Here is a 23,977-nt window from a genome sequence, read left to right on the forward strand (position 1 = left end):
TCTTGGATCATTGTATTGCTGAGAATAGCTAAGTCATTTATGATCCATCATTGTACAATGTTGCTGTTGCTGTACACAATTATCTCCTGGCTCTGTTCATTTCACTTTACATCAGTTCATGTACATCTTTCTAGGTTTTTCTGAAAGCATACTGCTCATCATTTCTTTAAAAAAAATTTTTTTGCTCATCATTTCTTATAGCACAATAGTATTCCATAACAGTCATATTTAGTATTCAGTCATTCCTCAGTCGATGAGCATCCCCTCAATTTCCAGTTCTTTGCCATCACAAAAAGAGCTGCTATAAATATTTTTATACATATAAATCCTTTTCTCTTTTGGGGGAAACTCTTTAGGATGCAGATCTAGTAGTGGTATTTCTGAGTCAGAGAGTATTCGCAGTGTTATAGCCCTTTGCACATTGTTCCAAATTGCTCTCTAGGATTGTTGGATCAGTTCTACACAATTCTACCAACAGTGTCCCTATTTTTCCACATCCCATTCAACATTTGCTATTTTCTTTCTTTTGTCATATTAGCCAATCTGATTGGTGTGAGGCAATATCTCAGAGTTGTTTTAATTTGCATTTGTCTAGTCAATAGTGATTTAGAGCATTTTGTCATATGACTATAGATAGCTTTGATTTCTTCATCTGAAAACTATCTTATATCCTTTGACCATTTATTAATTGGGAAATGATTCTTGTTCTTATAAATTTGACTCAGTTCTCTAAGTTCTCATTGAGAAATAAGGCCTTTCTTAGAGAAACTTGCTGTAAAATCTCCTCTCCCCCCACACTCCACTCTGGTTCTCTGCTTTTCTTATAATCTTGGCTGCAATGGTTTTGTCTGCACAAAACCTTTTAAATTTAATGTAATCAAAAATTTCCATTTTGCATCCCATAATGCTCTCTATTTCTTGTTTGGTCATAAATTATTCCCCTATCTATAGATCTAACAGGTAAAATATTTCATACTACACTAATTTGCTTATGGTATCACCTTTTGTGTTTCAATCGTGTATCTATCTTGATCTTATCTTTCTGTATTGTGTGAGATATTGATCTAATTTGTACCAAACTACTTTCAAGTTTTCCCAGCAATTTTTGTCAAATAATGAGTTTTTGTCCACAAAGTTTGGATCTTTAGGTTTATCTGTAAGATTCAATATCCCCATGCACTGGGATATTCACACTGTCTCCAAACACCATATTTATATCATAAAAAGAACTTGGTAGGACTCCTTCACCTATTTTTCCAAATAGGTTATGTAGTATTGGAATTAATTGTTCTTTAAATGTTTGGTAGAATTCACTTGTAAATCCATCTGGCCCTGAAGAGTTTTTCATAGGGAGTTCAGTGATGGCTTGTTCAATTTCTTTTTCTGAAATGTGATTATTTAAGTATTTTATTTCCTCTTCTGTTAATCTAGGCAATACATATTTTTATAAATATTCATCCATTTCACTCAGATTGTCAGATTTATTGGCATATAGTTGGGCAAAATAGTTCCTAATCATTGTTTTAATTTCCTCTTCATTGGTGGTGAATTCACCCTTTGCATTTTTGATACTAGTAGTTTGGTTTTCTTCTTTCCTTTTTGAAATAGAATTAACTAAAGGTTTATCTATTTTATTGTTTTTTTTCCAATAAAACCAGTTCTTAGTTTTATTTATTAGTTCAATAGTTTTCTTAATTTCAATTTTATTAACCTCTCCTTTGACTTTCAGAATTTCTAATTTGGTAATTAATTGGGGATTTTTAATTTGTTCTTTTTCTAGCTTTTTTAGGTGCATGCCCAATTTTTTGTTCTTTTTCTATTTTATTCATGTAAGCATTTAGAGATATAAAACTTCCCCCAAGAATTGCTTTCACTGCATCACATAAGTTTTGGTATGTTGTTTCATTATTGTCATCCTCTTAGATGAAGTTATTGATCTTTTCTGATTTATTGTTTGACCCATTCATTCTTTAGGATTCAATTATTTAGTTTCCAATTAATTTTTAGTCTATCTTTCCATGGTCCTTTATTACATGTAATTTTCATGAATCATGATCTGAAAAGGATGCATTTAATATTTCTGTCTTTCTGCATTGGATTGTGAGGTTTTTGTGTCCTAGTACATGGTCAGTTTTTGTGTAGGTGCCATGTACTACTGAAAAAAAGGTATATTCCTTTCTATCCCCATTCAATTTTCTCCAGAGGTCTACTGTATCTAAGTTTTCTAAAATTCTATTCACCTCCTTAACTTCTTTCTTGTTTATTTTGCCATTAGATATATCTAATTCTGAGAGGGGAAAGTTGAGGTCCACCACTAGTATAGTTTTATTGTCTATTTCCCCCTGTAACATACTTAACTTCTCCTCTAAGAATTTGGTTGCTATACCACTGCGTGCATATATGTTTAGTATTAATATTACTTCATTGTTTATGGTATCTTTTAGCAGGCTGTAGTTACCTTTCTTATCTCTTTTAATTAGATCTATTTTTGCTTTTGCTTTGTCTGAGATCAGGATTGCTACCCTTGCTTTTTTTTTTTTACTTCAGCTGAAGCATAATATATTCTGCTCCAGCCTTTTACATTTACTCTGTGTGTATCTCTCTGCTTCAAATATCTTTCTTGTAAACAACATATTGTAGGGTTATCATTTTTAATCCTCTCTACTATCCATTTCCATTTTATGGGAGAGTTCATTCCATTCACATTCACAGTTATGATTACTATCTGTGTCTTTCTCTCCATCCTATTACCCCCCTATTTATGCTTTTCTCTCCTTTTTCACCCTTTCCCTCCTCACCAGTATTTTGCTTCTGACCATCATCTCCCTCAATCTGCCCTCCCTTCTATCAGCTCCCTCCCTTTTCCTTCCCCTTTCCTCTATTACTTATTCCCTCCCTTCTGCCCTCACTTCTATCTGCCCCCCTGCCTTTTCCTCACCCATTTCCCTGCCTACTTCCTATAGGGTGAGATAGATTTCTATACTGAACTGAATGTGTGTTATTCCCTCTTTGAGCTCAATTCAATGAGAGTAAGGTTCAAACAATGCTCACCTCCTTCCCTTCTTTCCCTCTATTGTAATTGGTTTTTCTGCCTCTTCATGTGATGTGATTTACCCTTTTCTACCTCCTCCTTTCCTCTTCTCCCAGGACAATCATTTATTTCACCCCTTAATTAATTTTTTTTATCATCACATCAAAGTCAACTTATACTCACACTCTCTGTCTATGTATACCCCTTCTAAATGTCATAATAAAGATACAATTCTCAAGAGTTTACAAGTATCATTTTCCCATATAGGGATGTAAATAGTTTAACATTATTGAATAACATGTTTTTTCACCTGTTTACCTTTTTATACTTCTCTTGAATCTTGTATTTGAGGATCAATTTTTCTGTTCATCTCTGATTTTTTTCATCAGGAAAGTCTGGAAGTCCCCTATTTCCTTTTTTTTTTTCAGCCAAAGACAAGGTTTATTACAGCATCCATCATATTGGGCAGACTCTCAAGGAGTCTGAAAAATGGGTAAGCAGTGGCTAGATTATAAGAATCTAAGCATATTAATGAAGACAAGATGAACCTTATATAAAGAAAGACTATTGGAGGGATCTAGGAGTGGCCAAGTAGTCTATGAGGTAATAGAATTCCAGGGTCCTGGACCACTTGGCCAAGAGAGAATGGAGCCCAGCTAGGATTAAGGGTGGGAAATTGCCAGGGGCCATGGGGAGGTAAAACAATGGAGGGGATATTGGGTGTAGCCACAATGAAAGGCCAGTTGATGGGATTATAGCCTCAGATGAAGGCCAGATTTGGCCATGTGGGAAAGTCCAGGGTTTTTCCTGTCTGGGGCCCAGATCCCAATGCCCTCATTCCCCCCTAAAACAAATGGGACCCAAATTCTTTTGGAGTAAGGGGTGAAAGTCTCGTCTTCTGAAACTGCTTCCTGCTGGCAAGGGGCGTAGAGCTGTCCCTGCCTCAAGGGGGTCCCAAAGAGGAGGTTGACTGGAACCGAGCATAGCCTGCATCTGGGGAACAATGAAACCATGCAATATCAAATCCACCTCATAGCCAGACTCAGGAATAGCCAGGTGGGTAACATTCCTCAAGTTCAGAGGCCATCTTCTTTATGTTGAGCAGGATGTGCTGAACCTGGGTGATGCTTCCAGGCAAAGCTTGCCCTGGGGCCCAAGGCCATTGCCAGGGGGGCCCACACCATAGCTGCTAACCCTCCCCCCTCCTTCCTTTCCCAGGTGGGGGAAGGCAAAATCAAAGGTGTTTCAAAACTCCCTAATGATCAATCACAAAACCTCCAGAATATGCCGAGATATTTTTAGCTGTTCTGACTTTCCCTCTAACCTCCATGAAGGAGGACTCAGAGGTGCAGAGGGAAGGGAATAAGTAAGCCTCAGGGAATGAAAAAGAAACTGCAGTTTTCCCCAATTCCCTAGCACTGAGGGAATTAACAGATACACTTCTGGATAGGGCATCCATCCTTGTCCTCTATGCTTCAGAAGGTGTACCCAGGTCCATGGCTTTGAATCGAACCAGTGGACTGATAGCCTGAGAGCATCAGGAACAGTGCTAGACAGCCTCATAACTGTCTGCCAGAAAAACATCTCTAAGCCTTGGTGCTTGGAGAGCAACCGCAATTGCAGAGCAAGAAAGGGAGGAAGAGGAGGCATACATACCTTCCAGTCTTGGCTGGAGAAGAACTTGGGGTTAGGCAGTTTCCCTGTATGGGCCACCAAAATGATGTGGTTTAGGGGTTCAGGGGTGCTGGGACCCCAAAATCACAACATTGGATCCTGCCTAAAAGAATTCAACCCAAGCCTTCTTTCAGCCAAAGACAAGGTTTATTATAACATCCATTATATTGGGCAGACTCTTAAGGAGTCTGAAACCTGGGTAAACAGTGGCTAGATTATAAGAATCTAAGCTGAAGTCCCCTATTTCATTGAATGTTCATCTCCTTCCCTGAAAGATTATGCTCGGTATTGCTGGGTAGTTTATTCTTGGCTGTAGTCCAAGCTCCTTTGCCTTCTGGAAAATCATATTCTAAGCCCTCTGATCCTTTCATGTGCTAGGTCCTATGTAATCCTGACTGTGACTCCATGAAATTAAAATTGTTTCTTTCTGGCTCCTTGCAGTATTTTCTCCTTGACCTGGTAATTCTGGAATTTGGCTGCAATATGCCTTGGAGTTTTCATTTTGGGATCTCTTTCAGTAGGCTCAGGGTCTCGCATGGTTTGATGAGGTAGGGCTTGCTGCTGGCTTGCTGGGATGTTTCTTGTCCTGAAATGTGTTCCTCTTTTACCCAAGTGAAATGGACCTTTCTTGCTGATCCTCCAAGTTTTGGGGCTAAAAGGATGCTCTACCCCATCTTTCTGCTGGCTCCACTGTTTCAGGATTTTGCCTCAGGTGCTATTTTCTGTGTTTTTCAGAGATCAATTTGGGAGGGTGACAATGATTTACCACTTACTCTGCCATCTTGGCTCCCAGAAGTCTGTTTTACTATTTCTTGTTGCCTCATGGAGTCATTGATTTCTATTTGGTCCATTCTCATTTTCAGGGAGTTTGTTGCTTTGGCAAGATTTTGTCCTTCTGATACTAACTTGTTAATTCCCTTTCCATTCTTTCTTCTAGAACTCTCATTTCTTTTCCATTTCTTTCCCTCAAGTATTTTCATTTCATTTATAAAAACATTTTAACTATTTTTTGTTGTTGTTAATCACTTCTTGCTTTATCCTTCAATAGGAATTGTCATTGATTTTGTGCCCCATGTGTGTTCTTTCTCTGAGGCTATGCTTGTAGATATTTTAGAGCAATTTTCTTTCTCTACATTTATATTTTGAGCTTTCCTACCACTGTAACGGCTCTTTATGGTGGAATCCTTTCCTTTTTTTGCCCATTCTTCCAGCCTACTTCTTGATTTCAGATGATGTTAGGGATAAGCTCTGTGCACTTCTGGAGGGAAGGTCTGGGCTAGTCCTGTTGCCGCTTTCTTGTGATATGTTATTCCTGGATCTCAGGGACAGGCTGGGGATCAACAGGGTTTTAGTGATCCCACAGTGGTCTGATTCAAAGCAAAGTCTGATCGCTGCCTCCTGGCTTTAGTTTTGTAAGTTCCTGACCTAGGTTTCAGTCTGAGCAATAGTAGACTGCTAGTGGACCCCATCCCCCTCAGTCAGCTAGAAAGCTCTGTTGTTCAAAATGAAAGATCTATAGGCACCCCATTTGGCCTGGGATTCCTGCACTGATTATTCCTCTGCAGACTCGGCTACATGCTAAAACCAAGAACCTATTTTGTTCCTCAAATCTGAGCGGAACCACTTCTTGTACCCGAGCTTCCTTCTGTCTAGGTATACTGCCCAGAGCCTACCTACTGGGGAACATCCCTCCCATGAACAAGCACCCCTATCAGGCTTCCCTGGGTTTGTGATCTGAGCCATTGTAGTAGGTGACAAAGCTACCAGTTGGTATGTGTTCCAGTTATGATGTACCAGATGGGGTCTGGTGGTCCCCCAGTATGGGGGGACCTGACTGCATCCCCAGTGTCCACAGACTTCTCTCTCTGTCATCCAATGCCAACTTGGCCTCAACAAAAGACTCATTGTGACTTTTTCTGGATTTCCCCTTCAGGATTTGGTCTGGTGCATTTTCTTTCTTTCTTTTTTTTTTGAAATTTAATAATATTTTATTTTTTCCAATTACATGTTAAGACAATTTTTAACATTCAATTTTTAAAAGATTTTGAGTTCCTTTTTTTCTCCCTCCCTCCCTTCCCCCCTCTCCAAAATGGTAAGCAATCTGATATAGGTTATACATGTGCAATCATGTAAAACATATTTCCACATTAGTCATGTTGTGAAAGAAAAAATAAAACAAAGGGAAAAAAGTCACAAAATAAAAAAGTGAAAATAGTATGCTTTGATCTGTATTCTGATTCCATCAGTTCTTTCTCTGGATGTGGATAGCATTTTCCATCATGAGTCTTTTGGAATTGTCTTGGATCATTTTATTGCTGAAAAGAGCTAAGTCAATCATAGTGATCATTTCACAGCATTATTGTTACTGTGTGCAATGTTCTCTGGTTCTGCTCATTTCATTTTGTATCAATTCATGTAAGTCTTCCCAGGTCTTTCCAAGAGCATCTTGCTCATTATTTCTTACATCAATATAGTATCTCATTACATTCATACAACACAACTTGTTCAGCCATTCCACAATTGATGGGCACTCCCTCAATTTCTGATTTGTTGCCACCACATAAAGAGCTGCTATAAATATCTTTGCATGTGTAGGCCCTTTTCCTTTTTTTATGATCTCTTTACATTACAGACCTTAGTAGTGGTATTACTGGATCAAAGGGTATACACAATTTGATTGCCTTTGGCCATGGTTTCAAATTGCTCTCTAGAATGGTTAGATCAATTCACAACTCCACCAACAATGCACTAGTGTCTTAATTTTCCCACATTTTCTCTAATATTTATCATTTTCTTTTTCCATCATATTAACTAATCTAATAGGTTTGAGGCAGTATCTGGTACATTTCATTTAAGCCTCAAAACAACCCTGTAATATAGGCATTGCAGATATTTTCACCCCAATTTTATGGATGAGGAAACTGAGACTCAGCTTAAGTTACTTGTCATCCAGATAGCACTTGTCTGAGGCAGGATTTAAACTCAGATTTTCCTAAGACTAAATTCAGTGATTCATCCAGGACTCCACAAGCTCCCTGTCAGTGGAGGTCAAGTGGAAGGTTGCAAAACATTCCTCACAGATATCAGAGACAAGATTCCAGGTCAGGTGAAGGGTTGCCTTCTAAATCATATCTACTGTGGAATTCTGTGATAATCAATAACATCTCTCAAGAGTTCTTTCTAGCTTGGGGTTGGGGCATCCAAAAAGTTTTCATTACCTGTGTCACAGGACAAAGGTCTTTGGGCCCCCATTGGAGGTGACCTCCCCTTTCTGGAACATTGCCCTGCTTGTAGTTCTCTACATTCTTCAGCTAGAGTCCTTCCCTTTCCTCTAGGAAGGGCTTAGTCCTATCTTGACATACCAGATCCCTCTCTACCTCCTCCTTATTCCTGTCCTCAAAAGATAGACCCTACAGTCCAGCCCTGTTCTCTCCTCATGTAGATGGTTTCTAGAGCTGAGGGGAAAGAGTCTTATTTTCCTAGCAGTTCTAACCTTCATCATTTAGTCACTCTGTCAATAAACATGTATTAACTGATGCTGTCATAGATACTGGAAATACAAAGAAAGACAAAAGATAGTTCCCATTCTCTAGGAACTCATAATCTAATGGGGGAGACAACATGCAAACAATTATGTATGAACAAATCATGTAAAGGATAAATTTGAAATAATCAATAGAAGGAAGGCACTAGAATTAAGGGAGGTTGGGGAAAATCTTCCTGTAGAAGGCAAGATTTTAGCTGAGACTTGAAGGAAGCACTGGAAGTCAGGGGACAGAGATGAGAGAATTCTGGGCATCAGAGACAGCCAGTGAAAACGAGTGGATTTAGGAAATGGAATGTCCTTGTTGAGGAAAAGAAGGAGGCCAAAGTCACTGAATCACAGAATATTTGGGAGTGGGAGTTGGGGGGAGGCAAAGTATAATAAGACAGCATAGGTAGGAAGGGAGCAGGTAATGAAAGGCTATGGATGACAAACCAAGGATTTTATATGTGATCCTCTAGGTGATAGGGAGCCAGTGGTATTTATTGAGGAGGGCAATGACATGATGAGATCTGTGCTTTAGGATCAATTTCATAGATAAATGGAGAGTAGACTAGAGTAGAGGAAGACTTGTAGTAGGGAGACCAACAAGCAGGTTATTGTAATAGTCCAGGTGAGAGGGAGTAAAGGCCTGCACCAGAGTGGCAGCAATATTAGAGGGAGACGAAGGCATATATGAGAGCCATTACTATGATAAAATTGACAAGCTTAGCAGCAGATTGGATAGGGGAGCAAAGATGAGAGAGTGTGAGGGAACAAGCAAGTACCTACTATGTGCCAGGCACTGTGCTAAGTGCCTCATCAATATTAACTCATGTAACCTCACAACAACTCTGTCAAGTGGATAATATTATTTTCTGCATTTAATAATTGAAGAAACTGAGGCAGATAGAGGTTAATTGACTTCCCTAGGACCACATAGCTAAATTAGCCAACATCTGGATTTGAATTCAAACCTTTCTAAGTTCATGCATGCTACTGTATCCACTGAGCAGCCTAGCTGCCTAAGAAAGTCAGAGATGACACATAGGTTATGAGCCTGGAAAACTAGGAGGATGATGGTAACCCTAAACAGTAAGAGGAAAATTAGAAAGGGGGAAGGCTTAGGGAAAAGGATAATGAGTTCCATTTTGGACATGTTGAGTTTAAGATACAGTTTGAGATAACCAATAGGCAATTGGAAACATGAGACTGGAGGTCAGCAGAGAGGTTAAGGCTGGATGAGTAGATTTGAGGACCATGAGCATGGAGATAATAATTAAATCCATGGGAGCTGATGAGATCACAAAGTGAAATAGTATAGAAGGAGAAGAGAAGCAGGTCCAGGACAGAGCTTTAGGGAAAGCCCAATATGAGTAAACGTGACTTGGACCAGTAAAGAGACTGAGAAGGAGAGGTCAGATACGTAGGAGGAGAACCAGGGGGAGAGAAGGGTTATGAAAAAAGTGAGAAGAGAGTATCAAGGAGCAGGGGGTGATGAACAGTGGCAAGGGCTGCAGAGAAGTAAAAAAGAATGAGGACTGAGATAATGTCATTATTGGATTTGGAAATTAAGAGATAATTGGTAACTTTGGAAAGGGAGGTTATAGTGGAAACCAGAAAAGATTAAGTTAAGAAGAGAGTGAGAGGAAAAGAAGTGGGAATATCAATTTTAGATGGCCTTTTCAAGGATTTTAGCCATCAAAGGAAGGAAAGATTTGGACAATAGCTAGAAGGGATTGAGATGGATGGAGTGAGACATTTTGAGAATGGAGGAGACATGGGCATATTTCCAGGCAGCAGGAAAACAAAAGGGTGGATGGGGAGAGATTGAAGATAAGTGAGAAAGTGGGGACGGTTAAGGGGGCAGTCTGGTAGGGAGGATAGAAGGGAATGGGATCCTTGTACACATAAAGGAGTTTGTCTTGGACAGGAGAAGAGCCTGTGAGACAAGGGTGAAGGAGACAATAGTGACAGAAAGCATCTGGGTGATGTAAGATGAAGAGGAGGAGAGATGAAGGAACTCTAGGCAAATGCCCTCAATTTTTAAAGTAAAATATGAGGTTTTCATCTGAGAGTCTGGGCAGGAGGGGAGCTAATGGAAATTTGAGGGAGGAGATAAAAATTTTTGGAGGAGCTGCCATAGTTAGTGGGATAATGAGTTAATTAGGGAGCTCTAAAAGGATTTCTTTGAAGCAGTAGAGGTCATGAAAACAAAATTTGTAGTGGACCCAGTCAGCAGGGATTTGAGATTTACTTCAACTTTGATCAGCAGCACATGTGTAGGAGTGAAAGCAGGGGATGATAGGAGTGATTCAAGACTGCAGCTTGTCAGGGCAAGATCAGCAATATAGGGGACCAAATGACACAAGAGAAGAGGACAGTGTAGGGCTGGGATCAAAATGGGCTAGGGAACAGAATGTAGTTAGTGCAGGGTGATGGCCTCAGAAAGAACTGAAGTGTGGAGGTATTGGAAGTCTGGGTGTGTAAAAAGAATGTAGTTTCGGATTTCAAGGCAGAGGGAGAGGTGGAAAGACAACAGACTGTAATCAGATAAGAGAATTTCAGAGATCATGAATATGGACATGGTGCACATTTAGGGGAGATAGCAAGATGAAAGTTATCTTTGTATGTGGTTGAGGAGGGGTGGAAGAGTAGATTATGGGAAGTTAGTCAATTGAAGAACTATGAGATTAGGGTCTTTGAGGGAGTGATATGTGTGTTGAAGTCCCTTAGTATGAAGGCAGGAGATGGGAAGGAGAGAAAGACTGTGAGCCTGGCATTGAACTCATTATGAAAGGAAGGAAGGAGAGACAGTGGTATAGAAGAGCCATCAGAATACAACAGGGTTGTGAAATCAAAGATGAAAAGTTGGAAGGGATCTCAGAGACCACATACTCCCACATAATGGGAGAAATTGATTGGCTAAATATGAGTGAATGAGCTCAGTAGAACCCACTCATCTCATATTTTTTTTTTTTTGCTTTTTGTTGAGGCAATTGGGGTTAAGTGCCCAGGGTCACACAGCTAGTAAGTGTCAACTGTCTGAGGCCAGATTTGAACTCAGGTCTTCCTGACTCCAAGGTCAGATCTCTATCCACTGTGCCACCTAGCTGCCCCCCTCATCTCATATCTAATACTCATGTATAATAAGAGAGTCTTTTCCTTGTCCTCTTCTGTTATGAATTTCTATGAGCTTGACCTCACTCACTCTGACTGCAGTTCTGGCTCCAAATTCACTCCTCCCCATCACCTCCCAACTTTCCCCCTCTTGTTCCCTTTCTAATTCCCTCTTCACTCTCCTCCAGTTCCTTCTCCCCTCCCTCAATCCTCTTAGGGTTTGAAGAGGAAGAATAATTTTTCTATTTATAATCCACAATGGAGGGGAAGAGAGAGGTAGTCAGAAAGAGACAAAACATTATGACAAAGAAATATCCTCTAAAGCAAAGGAAACCAAAATTTTTGCTTTCCTGATCCCAGGATTTCTAACTGGAAGGTTTACTTAAAGATTATCCAGTCTAACTTCCTCTGCATTTTACAGATAAGAAAACTGAGGAGGAATGGAGTCAAGATAACAGAGAAAAGGCAAGGACTCTCCAGAGCTCTCCCAAATTCCCCTCCACACAATTTTAAATAATACCTCAAAACAAATTATGTAATGGCCAAACACACAAAGGAGTAGGTGAATCAATTTTCCAGCCAAAGATAACTTAAAAGGTTTGCAGGAAAGGTCTGTTATACCCATGTGAGAGTGGAGTACAGTCCAGTGTAGAGCAGACCTCAGCCCAGCAAACCCACAGCAGGCCTTGGGAGAAATTGAATCAGCTGCAGCAGTGGTGGTTTCTGGAGCTTTCAGCCCACACATAGTAAGGGTGTTGGATAACTAACTGGTCAGAAGTATATTAAATGGGTCTCTTTGCTGTCATTGGGTGAAGAAAGAGCACTAGAACTTTAGAGCTTGTAATCAAATGGAGATGGAATGTAAGTCATAGTTCTGTGAGTGGGGAGTGTATGTAGTCTTGCATGGACCAGAGCAAAAGCAAGGAGAGATGTGATCACACCTCTCCTTTGATTTTACTGCCTTGGAATACTTTAAAACCTACAGTCCCTGAGAACTAGCCTCTGAGTGCAGCAGCAAGAAAAACATGTATTTGGGACAATTTACCCTTCATCCCAGAGCAGAGCTCAACATGAACATAAAGTTAAAAGTGAATAAATAGGCTGATAAAATGAACAAACAGCAAAAAAAAAAATCTGATCATAGAAAGTTACTATGGTGATAGTGAAGATCAAAACACAAACTCAGAAGAAGACAATAAAGTCAAAATAGCTACAAGCAAAACCCCAAGGAAAAATATGAATTGGATTTAAACTCCCTCCCCCAATTGCTGGAAAAACTAAAAAATGATTTTAACATGAAATAAAAGAGGTAGAGGAAAAATTTGGAAAAGAAATAAGAGCAATGCAAGAAAATCATGAAAAAATAGTCAACCAGCTTGGTAAAGGAGACACAAAAAACACTGAAGAGACAAACTCCTTTAATAAGTAGAATTGGCTAAATGGAAAAGGAGGTACCAAAGCTCACTAAAGAAAATAATTCCTTAAAAACTAGAATTTGACAAATGAAAGTTAAGAACTCAATGGAACATCAAGAAAAAAAATAAAATGCAATCAAAAGAATGAAAAATAGAAGAAAATGTGAATTATCTTATTGGAACAACAACTAACCTAGAAAATAGATTGAGGAAAGATAATTTAAGAAGTGCTGAAGAACTTGAAAGCTGTGATTAAAGAAAAGGAGACAAGGCATCACTTTTCAAGAAATTGTCAAGGAAAACTTCCCTGATAACCTAGAAACCGAAGTTAAAATAGAAATAGAAAGAATCCACCCAATCACCTCCTGAAATAAATTCCTAAATGAAAACTCCCTAGAATAGGATAGCCAATTTCCAGAGCTTCCTGGTCAAGGAGAACATATTGCAAGTAGTCAGAAAGAAACAATTCAATTATTGTGGAACCACAGTCAGGATAACAGAAGATTTAGCAGCTTCTACCTTAAAGCATCAGAGGGCTTGGAATATGATATTCTGGAAGGCAGAGAGCTAGAATTACAACCAGGCATCACCTACCCAGCATAACTGAGCATACTTCTTTAGGGGGAAAATGGTATTTAATGAAATAAAGGACTTTCAAGCATTCCTGATGAAAAGACCAGAGCTGAATAGATATTTGAATGTAAAATACAAGACTCACAAGAAGCATAAAAAGGTAATTAGGAAAGAGAAATCCTAAGGGATTCAGTAAGGTCAAACTATTCACATTCCTACATGGGCAGATGACACTTGTAACTCTGAAGCACTTGCTCATTATTATGGCAGTTAGAAGTAGTATACATAGATAGAGGCCATGGGTGTGAGTTGTTTTTGACGGGATGATACCTTAAAAAATTAAATAAAGTGGTAGAAAGAGAAATGCACTTGGGAAAGGGGGAAGGGTGGGGTATATTGGTATAAATTGTCTTACATATAAGAGGCTTAAAAGAGCTTTTACAGTGGATGGGAAGATGGAGGTGTTGGGAGGAGCATTTGAATCTTACTCTCATTGGATTTGGTTCAAAGAGGGAATAAATATACACTCAGTTGGGTATAGTAATCTATCTTATTCTACACGAAATGGTGGGGAAGGGTATAAGAAAAGGAGGGTATGGTAGGACAGATTGGGGGAGGTAGGAGTCAGAAGCAAAACACTTTTTTAGAAATAACACTTTTCCCCCCAGTCACATGTCAAGAAAATTTTTAGCATTCATTTCTATAAGATTTTGAGTTCCACAGTTTTCTCCATCTCTTTCTCCCTCCACTCCCCTCTTCTGAAAATGTTATGCAGTTTGATATAGCAAATATATGTGCTATTTTTAGATATGCAATGTAAAAAGATGTCCTTATTAGTCACAGTTATGAAAGAAGGAACAGATCAAAAAGAAAAAACGACAAGAAATAATAAAGTTAAAAATATATGTTTGATCTGCATTCAGAGTCCATCAGTTCAGTATCGAGATATGGATAGCATTTTCCTTTGTGGGTCCTTTGTACTCATCTTGGATCATTGTGTTGCTGAGAAGAGCTGAGTCATTTCATAGTTGATTATCACATGATGCTGCTGATACTGTGTACAATGTTTTCCTGGTTCTGCTAATTTTACTTTGCATTAGTTCGTATAAGTCTTTCCAGGTATTTCTGATATCTGCCTGTTCAGTATTTCTTATTGCACAATAGCATTCCATTAAAATCATATACCACAGCTTTTTCAGCTACTCCCCAATTGATGGGTATCCCCTCAATTTCCAATATTTTGCCACCAGAAAAAGGACTACTATAAATATTTTTGCACATGTAGGTCTTTTCCTCTTTTTTGTGATCTCTTTGGGATATAGCCCTAGAAGGGCTATTGCTGGGTCAAAGGGTATGAACAATTTGGTTGCCCTTTGGGCATAGTTCCAAATTGCTCTCCGGAATGGTTGATCAAGATTGGTTCCTCTTCCAGGAGCCAAGATGGCAGAGTAAGGAGTAAGTCTCTCTTATTGTCCCTTATTAACCACTGAAAGCCCAGAAAATATCACCCTAGGAAAAACCCTGGAACAGCTGAAACAGAAGAAAGCTGAACCAGCAATCCAGTAGCCCACTTAGCTTGAGGGATTAACAGGAAAGGTTCCCCTTGCTCTCAGGGAAGGGGAGTAGTACAGAATGGGAGGCATCTCAGCAAGCTGGTGGAACACTCCACCTCAGCATAGCAGGGAGAGATCCTGAACCCCATGTGGTGGAGCAGGCAAATACCAACACCAGGACCCCCAAGTGCCTCAGTATGGGCAGGGGAAACTGGCTGGTGTTCTACAGCAGTCAAGTCTCCCAGTGCCTCAGGAAAGCTCTGGGAAGGGCTCCAAGGGGGAAAGCCTAGGTGGAGAAACATCCCTTCTCCCGCAGCAGTGAAACATCCATCTGAAAGAAGCCAAAGAAAGTGAAAGGAGGGAAAGTAAAGGCCTGGGTGATCAGGCAACCTTCAGGGGCCAGACTACTCAATCCTACCCCTAGAGCTCTAGTGTTGCTGATTCCAGCCCAACACCAGGTAACCTGCCAGAACCCTACAGTTTCCAACTGCCAGCATCAGAGGCCTCAGCCCACAAAGACAGTGACCAGGCCCTGGGCTCCTAGCACAAGAGGCTGGGGTCAGTGTCCCCTGCTCCCCAGTGGGAGAGCTCAATTTTTTTAAAGGCCAGGAAATAAGCAAACACCACGAGCAAAAAGAAACATACCATAGATTCCTATTATGGGGACAGTGAAGATTAAGGCAGAAATTGTGAAGAGGACAACATTGTCAACAAACCCAGATCTGGAACCTCAAAAGGGAATATGAATTTGTCTGAAGCCCAAAAAGCCTTATTGGAAGAGCTCAAGAAGGATTTTAAAAGTCAAATAAGAGAGGTAGAAGAAAAATTGGGAAAAGAAATGAGAGGTATGCAAGAGAGTCAATAGCTTGGAAATGGAAAGACAAAAATTAACTGTAGAAAACAAGTCTTTAAAAAATACAATTGGCCAAATGGAAAAAAGTACACCGAAGAAAACAACTCCTTAAAAAGCAGAATTGGCCAAATGGAAAAGGAGACACAAAAACTCACTGAGGAGAAGAATTTCATAAAAATAAAATTGGCCAAATGGAAAAGGAGGTACAAAATCTAATGGAAGTAAACAATTTGTTAAAAATTAGAATTGGGCAAATGGAAGCTAATGACTCTATGAGAGAGAGAGAATCATCAAACAGAAACAAAAGAATGAAAAAAATAGATGAAAATGTAATACCTCATTGGTAAAAACAACTGACCTGGAAAATAGATCCAAGAGAGACGATTTAGAAATTGTTGGCCTACCTGACAATCACGATGAAAAAAAGAACCTGGACAGTATCTTTTAGGAAATCATCAAGGAAAACTGCCCTGAAGTCCTAGAACCAGACAGTAAAATAGTCATAGAAAGAATCCACTGATCACCTTCTGAAAGAGATCCCAAATTGAAAACTCCAAGAAATATAGTAGCCAAATTCCAAAATTACCAGGTCAAAGAAAAAATACTGCAATCAGAGAGAAAGAAACAATTTAAATATCATGGAACCATAGTCAGGATTACACAGGACCTTGCAGCTTCTACATTAAAAGACCATAGGGCGTGGAATATGATATTCTGTAAGACAAAGGAGCTTGGATTACCACTAAGGATCAACTACCCAGCAAAAATGAGCGTGATCTTTCAGGGGAGGAGATGGATATTCAATGAAATAGGGGATTTCCATACCTTCTTGATAAAAAGACCAGGGCTCAACAGAAAATTTGACCTTCAAATATAAGACTCAAGAAAGACATAAGAAGGTAAATGAGACAGAAAGAAACAACATGTTATTAAAAAGGGCAAACTGTTTACATCCCTACAAGGGAAGATAACACTTGTAACTCTTGAGAATTGTATTGTTATTATACCATTTTAAAGGGGTATAACAGAGGTGGTGGGTATAAGCTGACTTTGATGTAATGATAAAAAAAATTTAATCAAGTGAGTTAAATAGATCTAAGTAAGTGGATTAATCTGATCTAATTAAGAAAATGTATTGAGAGTAAAGGAAAGGAGGAGGTAAGCAAGAGTAAATTACAGGAAAAGGCACAAAAACCTATTACAATAAAGGGAAAGAAGGGAGGGAGATGAACATTGTTTGAACCTTACTCTCATCAGATTTGGCTCAAGGAGGGAATGACATAATCAGTTAGGTATAGAAATCTAATGTGCCCTATAGGCAATATGAGGGAAAAGGGGAAAGAAAGGGGAGGTGGCTAATAGAAGGGAGTGGTCAAAAGCAAAACACTAATGAGGAGGGAAAAGGAGAAGGGAGAAAGAAATGCATAAACAGGGGGGAAATAGGATGGGGAGAAAGCCACAGAGAGTAATCATAACTGTGAGTGTGAATGGGATGAACTGTCCCATAAAACAGAAGGGGATAGCAGAATGAATTAAAAAGCATAATCCTACAATATGTTGTTTACAGGAAACACATTTGAAACAGAGGGACACACACAGGGTAAAGGTAAAAGACTGGAGTAGAATATATTATGCTTCAGCTGAAGTAAAAAAAAAAAAAAGCAGGGTTAGCAATCCTGATGTCAGACAAAGCAAAAGCAAAAATAGATATTATCAAAAGAGATAAGGAAGAAAACTACATCCTGCTAAAGGTACCACAGACAATGAAGTAATATTACTAAACATACATGCACCAAATGGTATAACATCCAAATTCTTAGAGGAGAAGTTCAGGGAGTTACAGGAAGAAATAGACAGCAACACTATACTAGTGGGGGACTTCAACCTCCCCCTCTCTGAACTAGATAAATCTAGCCACAAAATAAACAAGAAAGAAGTTGAGGTGAATAGAATATTAGAAAAGTTAGATATGGTAGACCTCTGGAGAAAACTGAATTGGAATAGAAAGGAATATACTTTTTTCTTGGTAGTACATGGCATACACACAAAAATTGACCATGTACTGGGGCATAAAAACCTCTCAGTCTAATGCAGAAAGGCTGAATTATTAAATGCATTCTTTTCAGATCATGATGCAATAAAAATTATATGTAGTAAAGGGCCATGGAAAGATAGGCTAAAAAATAATTGGAAACTAAATGATCTAATCCTAAAAAATGAATAGGTCAAACAACAAATCATAGAAGCAATCAATAACTTCATTCAAGAGAATGACAATAATGAGACAATATACCATAACTTATGGGATGTAGCAAAAGCAGTTCTTAGGGGAAGTTTTATATCTCTAAAAGTTTACATGAATAGAACAGAGATAGAGGAGATCAGTGAATTGGGCATGCAACTAAAAAAAACTAGAAAAAGAACAAATTCAAAATCCTCAATTAAATACCAAATTAGAAATACTGAAAATCAAAGGAGAAATTAATAAAATTGAAATTAAGAAAACTGTTGAACTAATAAATAAAACTAAGAGCTGATTTTATGAAAAAAAAAATCCCAATAAAATAGACAAACCTTTGGTTAATTTAACTTAAAAAAAGAATGAAGAAAACCAAATTACCCATATCAAAAATGAAAAGAGTGAATCCACCACCAAGGAAGAAGAAATTAAAACAATAATTAGGAACTATTTTGTCCAACTGTATGCCAATAAATTTGACAATCTTAGTGAAATGAATGCATATTTACAATAATATAAATTACCCAGATTAACAGAAGAAGAAGTAAAATACTTAAATAACCACATCTCAGAAAAAGACATTGAACAAGCCATTGATAAACCCCCTAGGAAAAAATCCAGGGCCAGATGGATTTACAAGCAAATTCTATCAAATATTTAAAGAACAACTAATTCCAATATTATATAGACAATTTGGGAAAATAGGCAAAGAAGGAGTCTTACCAAATTCTTTTTATGATACAAATATGGTTCTGATACCTAAACTGGAAAAGTCAAAACAGAGAAAGAAAATTATAGACCAATTTCCCTAATGAATATGGATGCAAAAATTTTAAATAAAATATTAACAAATAGATTACAGCAACTTATCACAAGAATACTACACTCTGACCAGGTGGGATTTATACCAGGAATGCAGGGTTGGTTCAATATTAGGAAAACTATCAGCATAATTGATCATATCAACAACAAAAGTAACAGAAACCACATGATCATCTCAATAGATGCAGAAAAACCATTTGACAAAATACAACACCCATTCCTATTAAAAACACTAGAAAGCATAGGAATAAATGGAGTCTTCCTTAAAATAATAAGTAGCATCTATCTAAAACCCTCAGCAAACATCATATCTAATGGGGATAAGCTAGAAGTGTTTCCAATAAGATCAAGGGTAAAATAAGGATGTCCATTATCACCACTGTTGTTCAATGTCATATTAAAAATGTTAGCTTTAGCAATAAGAGAAGAAAAATAAATTGAAAGTATTAGAATAATTAGAAATAGAAAGAATTAGAATTAGAATAGAAGGTGTTAGAAGGAATTAGAAGAGAAGAAACAAAGCTATCACTCTTTGCAGATGATATGATGATATACTTAGAGAATCCTAGAGAATCAAGTAAAAAACTACTTGAAATAATAAACAACTTTATCAAAGTTGCAGGCTATAAAATAAACCCACATAAATCATTAGCATTTCTATATATTACCAACAAAGCCCAACAGCAAGAGATAGAAAGAGAAATTCCATTTAAAGTTGCTGTAGACACCATAAAATATTTAGGAGTCTACCTACCAAAAGAAACCCAGAAAGTATATGAACACAATTACAAAACACTTTTCACACAAATAAAGTCAGATCTAAATAATTGGAAAAACATCAGTTGCTCATGGGTAGGCCAAGCTAATATAACAAAAATGACAATCCTACCTAAGGTAATTTACTTATTCAATGCCACACCAAACTACCAAAAAATTATTTTATAGAGCTACAAAAAATGATAACAGGATTCATTTGGAATAACAAAAGGTCCAGAATATCAAGGGAACTAATAAAAAGAAATGCAGGGGAAGGTGACCTAACCATTCCAGATCTTAAATTGTATTGTAAAGCAGCAATCATCAAAACTGCTTGGTATTGGTTAAGAAAGAGAGTGATGGATCAGTGGAATAGGTTAAGTATGCAAGACACAGTAGTCAATGACTATAGTAATCTACTATTTGATAAAACCAAAGACCCCAGCTTTTGGGATAAGAACTCCCTCTTTGACAAAAACTACTGGGAAAACTGGAAAAAGGGCATGGTAGAAAATAGGCATAGATCAAAATCTCACACCATGTGCCAAAATAAAGTCAAAATGGGTTCATGATTTAGATATAAAGGCTGATACTGTAAGCAAACTGGGAAAGCAAGGAATAGTTTACGTATCAGACTTATGGAGAACAGAAGAATTCAATGACCAAACAGGAGATAGAGAACATTACAAAATGCAAAATGGATAATTTTGATTACACTAAATTGAAAAGTTTTTGCACAAACAAAGCCAATGCAACCAAGATTAGAAGGAAAGTAGAAAATTGGGAAAGAATTTAGGGCCTCATTTCTAAAATATATAGAGAATTAAGTCAAATTTATAAGAACACAAGTCATTCCTCAGTTGATGAATGGTCAAATGATATGAACAGGCAGTTCTCAGATGAAGAAATTAAAACCATCTATAGTCATATAAAAATGCTCTAAATCACTATTGATTAGAGAAATGCAAGTCAAAACACCTCTGAGGTACCACATCACACTTATGAGATTGGTCAACATGTCAAAACAGGAAAATGATAAATGTTGGAGAAGATGTGGGAAAATTGGAACACTAATGCATTGTTGGTGGAGTTGTGAAATAATCCAACCATTTTGGAGAGCAATTTGGAACTATGCCCAAAGGGCTATAAAATATGCATAACCCAGCAATAGCACTTCTAGGGCTGTCTCCCAAAGAGATCATAAAAAAAGGGAAAAGGACCCACATGTACAAAAGTATTTATAGCAGCTCTTTTTGCTGTGGCAAGGAATTGGAAATTGAGAGGATGCACATCAGTTGGGGAATGGCTGAACAAGTTGTGGTACATGAATGTAATGGAATACTATTGTGCTATAAGAAATGATGAGCAGATGGACTTCACAAAAACCTGGAAAGACTTGTATGGACTGATGCTGAGTGAAGTAGGCAGAACCAGGAGAATGTTGCACACAGTAACAGCCACGTTGTGTGATGACTAAGGTTGATAGACTGAACCCTTCTCAGCAATGCAAGGATCTAAGACATCTCCAAAGTTCTCATGATGGAAAATGCTATCCACATCCAAAGAAAGAACTAAGGAGTTTGAATGCAGATCGAAACATAATCTTTGCTATTTTTTCTTCTATTTTGTTTTATTTTCTCTTTCCTGTGGTTCTTCCTATTGGTTCTAATTCTTCCTTACAACATCACTAATGTGAAAATATGTTTAATAGGAATGTATATGTATAGCCTATATCAGATTATGTACTGTCTTAGGGAGGAAGGTGGGGAAGGAGGGGGAGAGAAATTTAAAACTCAAAAGCTTATGGAAGTGATTGTTGATAAATTAAAATAAATTAATAAAAAAGAGAAGAAAAAAAGAATGGTTGGTCAATTCACAACTCCATCAATAATGCATTAGTGTCCCAATTTTCCCACATCTCCAGCATTTATCATTTTCCTTTTCTATCATATTAAGCAATCTGATAGGTGTGAGGTGGTATCTCAGAGTTGTTTGAATTTGCATTTCTCTAATCAAAAGTGATTTAGAACACTTCTTCATATGCCTATAGAAAGCTTTGATTTCTTCATCTGAAACTGCCTGTTCATATCCTTTGATCATTTATCAATTGGGAAATTGATGGTATTCTTATAAATTTGACTCAGTTCTTTACATATTTGAGAAATGAGGCCTTTATCACAGATACTTGCTGTAAAGGTTGTTTCTTTCTGCTTTCCTTCCAATCTTTGTTGCATTGGTTTTGTTTATACAAAAGCTTTTTAATTTAATATAATCAAAATTATCTATTTTCCATTTTGTAATGCTCTCTATATCTTGTTTGGTCACGAATCCTTTCCCTGTCCATAGATCTGACAGGCAGACTATTCCTTGCTCTTCTAATTTGCTTTTGGTGTCACTCTTTATGTCTAAATCATGCCAAAGGTCTGTCATATCTGACTTTTCTAATATTCTATTTGCCTCTTAAGTTTCTTTCTTTTTTATTTTTTCTGATTGGCATTATCAAGTTCTGAGAGGGGGAAGTTGAGATCTCCCACTAGTATAGTTTTGCTTTCTATTTCTTCCTCTAATCCACTTAACTTCTCTTTTAAAGAATTTGTATGCTATGCCATTTGGTGCATATATGTTTAGTATTGATATTACTTCATTGTCTATGGTACTTTTTAGCAAGATGCAGTTTCCTTCATTATCTCTTTTAATTAGTTCTATTTTTGCTTTTACTTTGTTTGAGATCATGATTGCTGTGCCTTCCTTTTTTTTTTTTACTTCAGCTGAAGCATAATAGATTCTACTGCAGTACCTTATCTTTACTCTGGTTGTGTCTGTCTGCTTCAAGTGTGTTTCTTGTAAACAATATATTGTAGGATTCTGTTTTTTGATCCACTCTGCTATCTGCTTCCATTTTATGGGAGAGTTAATCCCAGTCACATTCACAGTTATGATTACTGCCTGTGTTTTCCCTTCCATCCTATACTTTCTCCCATTTGTCCTCTCTCTACTTTCACAATTTTTCTCCTCACCAGTGTTTTGAATCTTTCTACCACCTTCCCTGATCTGCCCTCCCTTCTGTCAGTCCTTATCCCCTCCTTTATTTGATCTTCTTCCCGCCTACTTCCCTGTTGGGTAAGATAGATTTCTATATTCAACGGATTGTATATATAGTTCCCTCTTTGAGCCAAAACTGAGGAGAGTAAGGTTCAAGGGATGCTTGTTGCTCACCCTCCCATCTGTCCCTCTACAGTAATAGGTCTTTCATTCTGCTTCATGTGAAATAATTTTCCACATTCTACCTCTCTCTTCCTTCTGCACTAATTTTGCTTCTCTTTCTTATCTCTTAATTTTTTTATGTCATTCCCTCAAATTTACCATATACCCATACCCTCTGTCTATGTACATTCTTTCCAGCTATGCTATTAGTGACACGATTTTAAGAATTAAAAGTATTGTCTTCCTGTGTAGGGATGTAAATACTTTAGCTCTATTGAATCCCTTATGTTTTCTTTTCCCTTTTGACCTATTTATGCTTCTCTTGGGTCTTGATATTGGAGGTCAAATTTTTGCTTTTCTTCTGGTCTTATCATTATGAAAGCTTGAAATCCTTCTATTTATTGAATGACCATTTCCCTCTTTGATGTATTATGCTTAATTTTGCCACATAAGTGATTCTTTGTTGTAGTGCTATCTCCTTTGCCTTCTGTCCCATGACCTCTGACCCTTTAATGTCGCAGCTGCCAAGCCCTGTGCAATCCTGATTGTGACTCCCCTATATTTGAATTGTTTCTTTCTGGTCACTTGCAGTATTTTTTCCTTGACTTGATAGTTCTGAAATTTGACTATAATTTTCCTTGGAGTTTTTATTTTGGGATCCCTTTCCTGAGGTGATTAGTGGATTCTTTCAATGTCTATTTTGCACTCTGGTTCCAGGACATCAGAGAAGTTTTCCTTGATAATTTTCTGAAAGATGTTGTCCAGCTTCTCCTTTTGAATTCCCCTCCCAGTTTTTTTTTAATTAAAGAGGCCATTCCTTGACTCACTTCTTAAAGAGACCTATTCATTAAATGGGTGTTGCCTCACTCAAAGTGAGAACCTGAAAATACCTTAGTTTAAAAGGGCCAAGGTCTACTACTGCATCCTGGGCCATCTCCAGTCATCCTGATTGATATATCTAGATGGCTCTGGAGGAGAAAGTGAGGCTGGTGACTTTGCACAGCCCTCCCTCACTCAAATCAGTGAATTGTAAGTCATGTCATCATCTCCCTGATGTCATGGTCCTCTTCAAGAATGAAGGACAAACCTGTGAGTAATCTGAGATGCCTGAAAAGGGACCCAGCTGGCCAATTCCAGTTGGGCAACTCAGCTCCTCCTCTCCTCTCATCTCCTCTCCTCTCCTCTCCTCTCCTCTCCTCTCCTCTCCTCTCCTC

The sequence above is a fragment of the Vombatus ursinus genome, unplaced genomic scaffold (assembly GCF_900497805.2).
Source record: "Vombatus ursinus unplaced genomic scaffold, bare-nosed wombat genome assembly UNPS02015030.1, whole genome shotgun sequence".
Taxonomy (NCBI): domain Eukaryota; kingdom Metazoa; phylum Chordata; class Mammalia; order Diprotodontia; family Vombatidae; genus Vombatus; species Vombatus ursinus.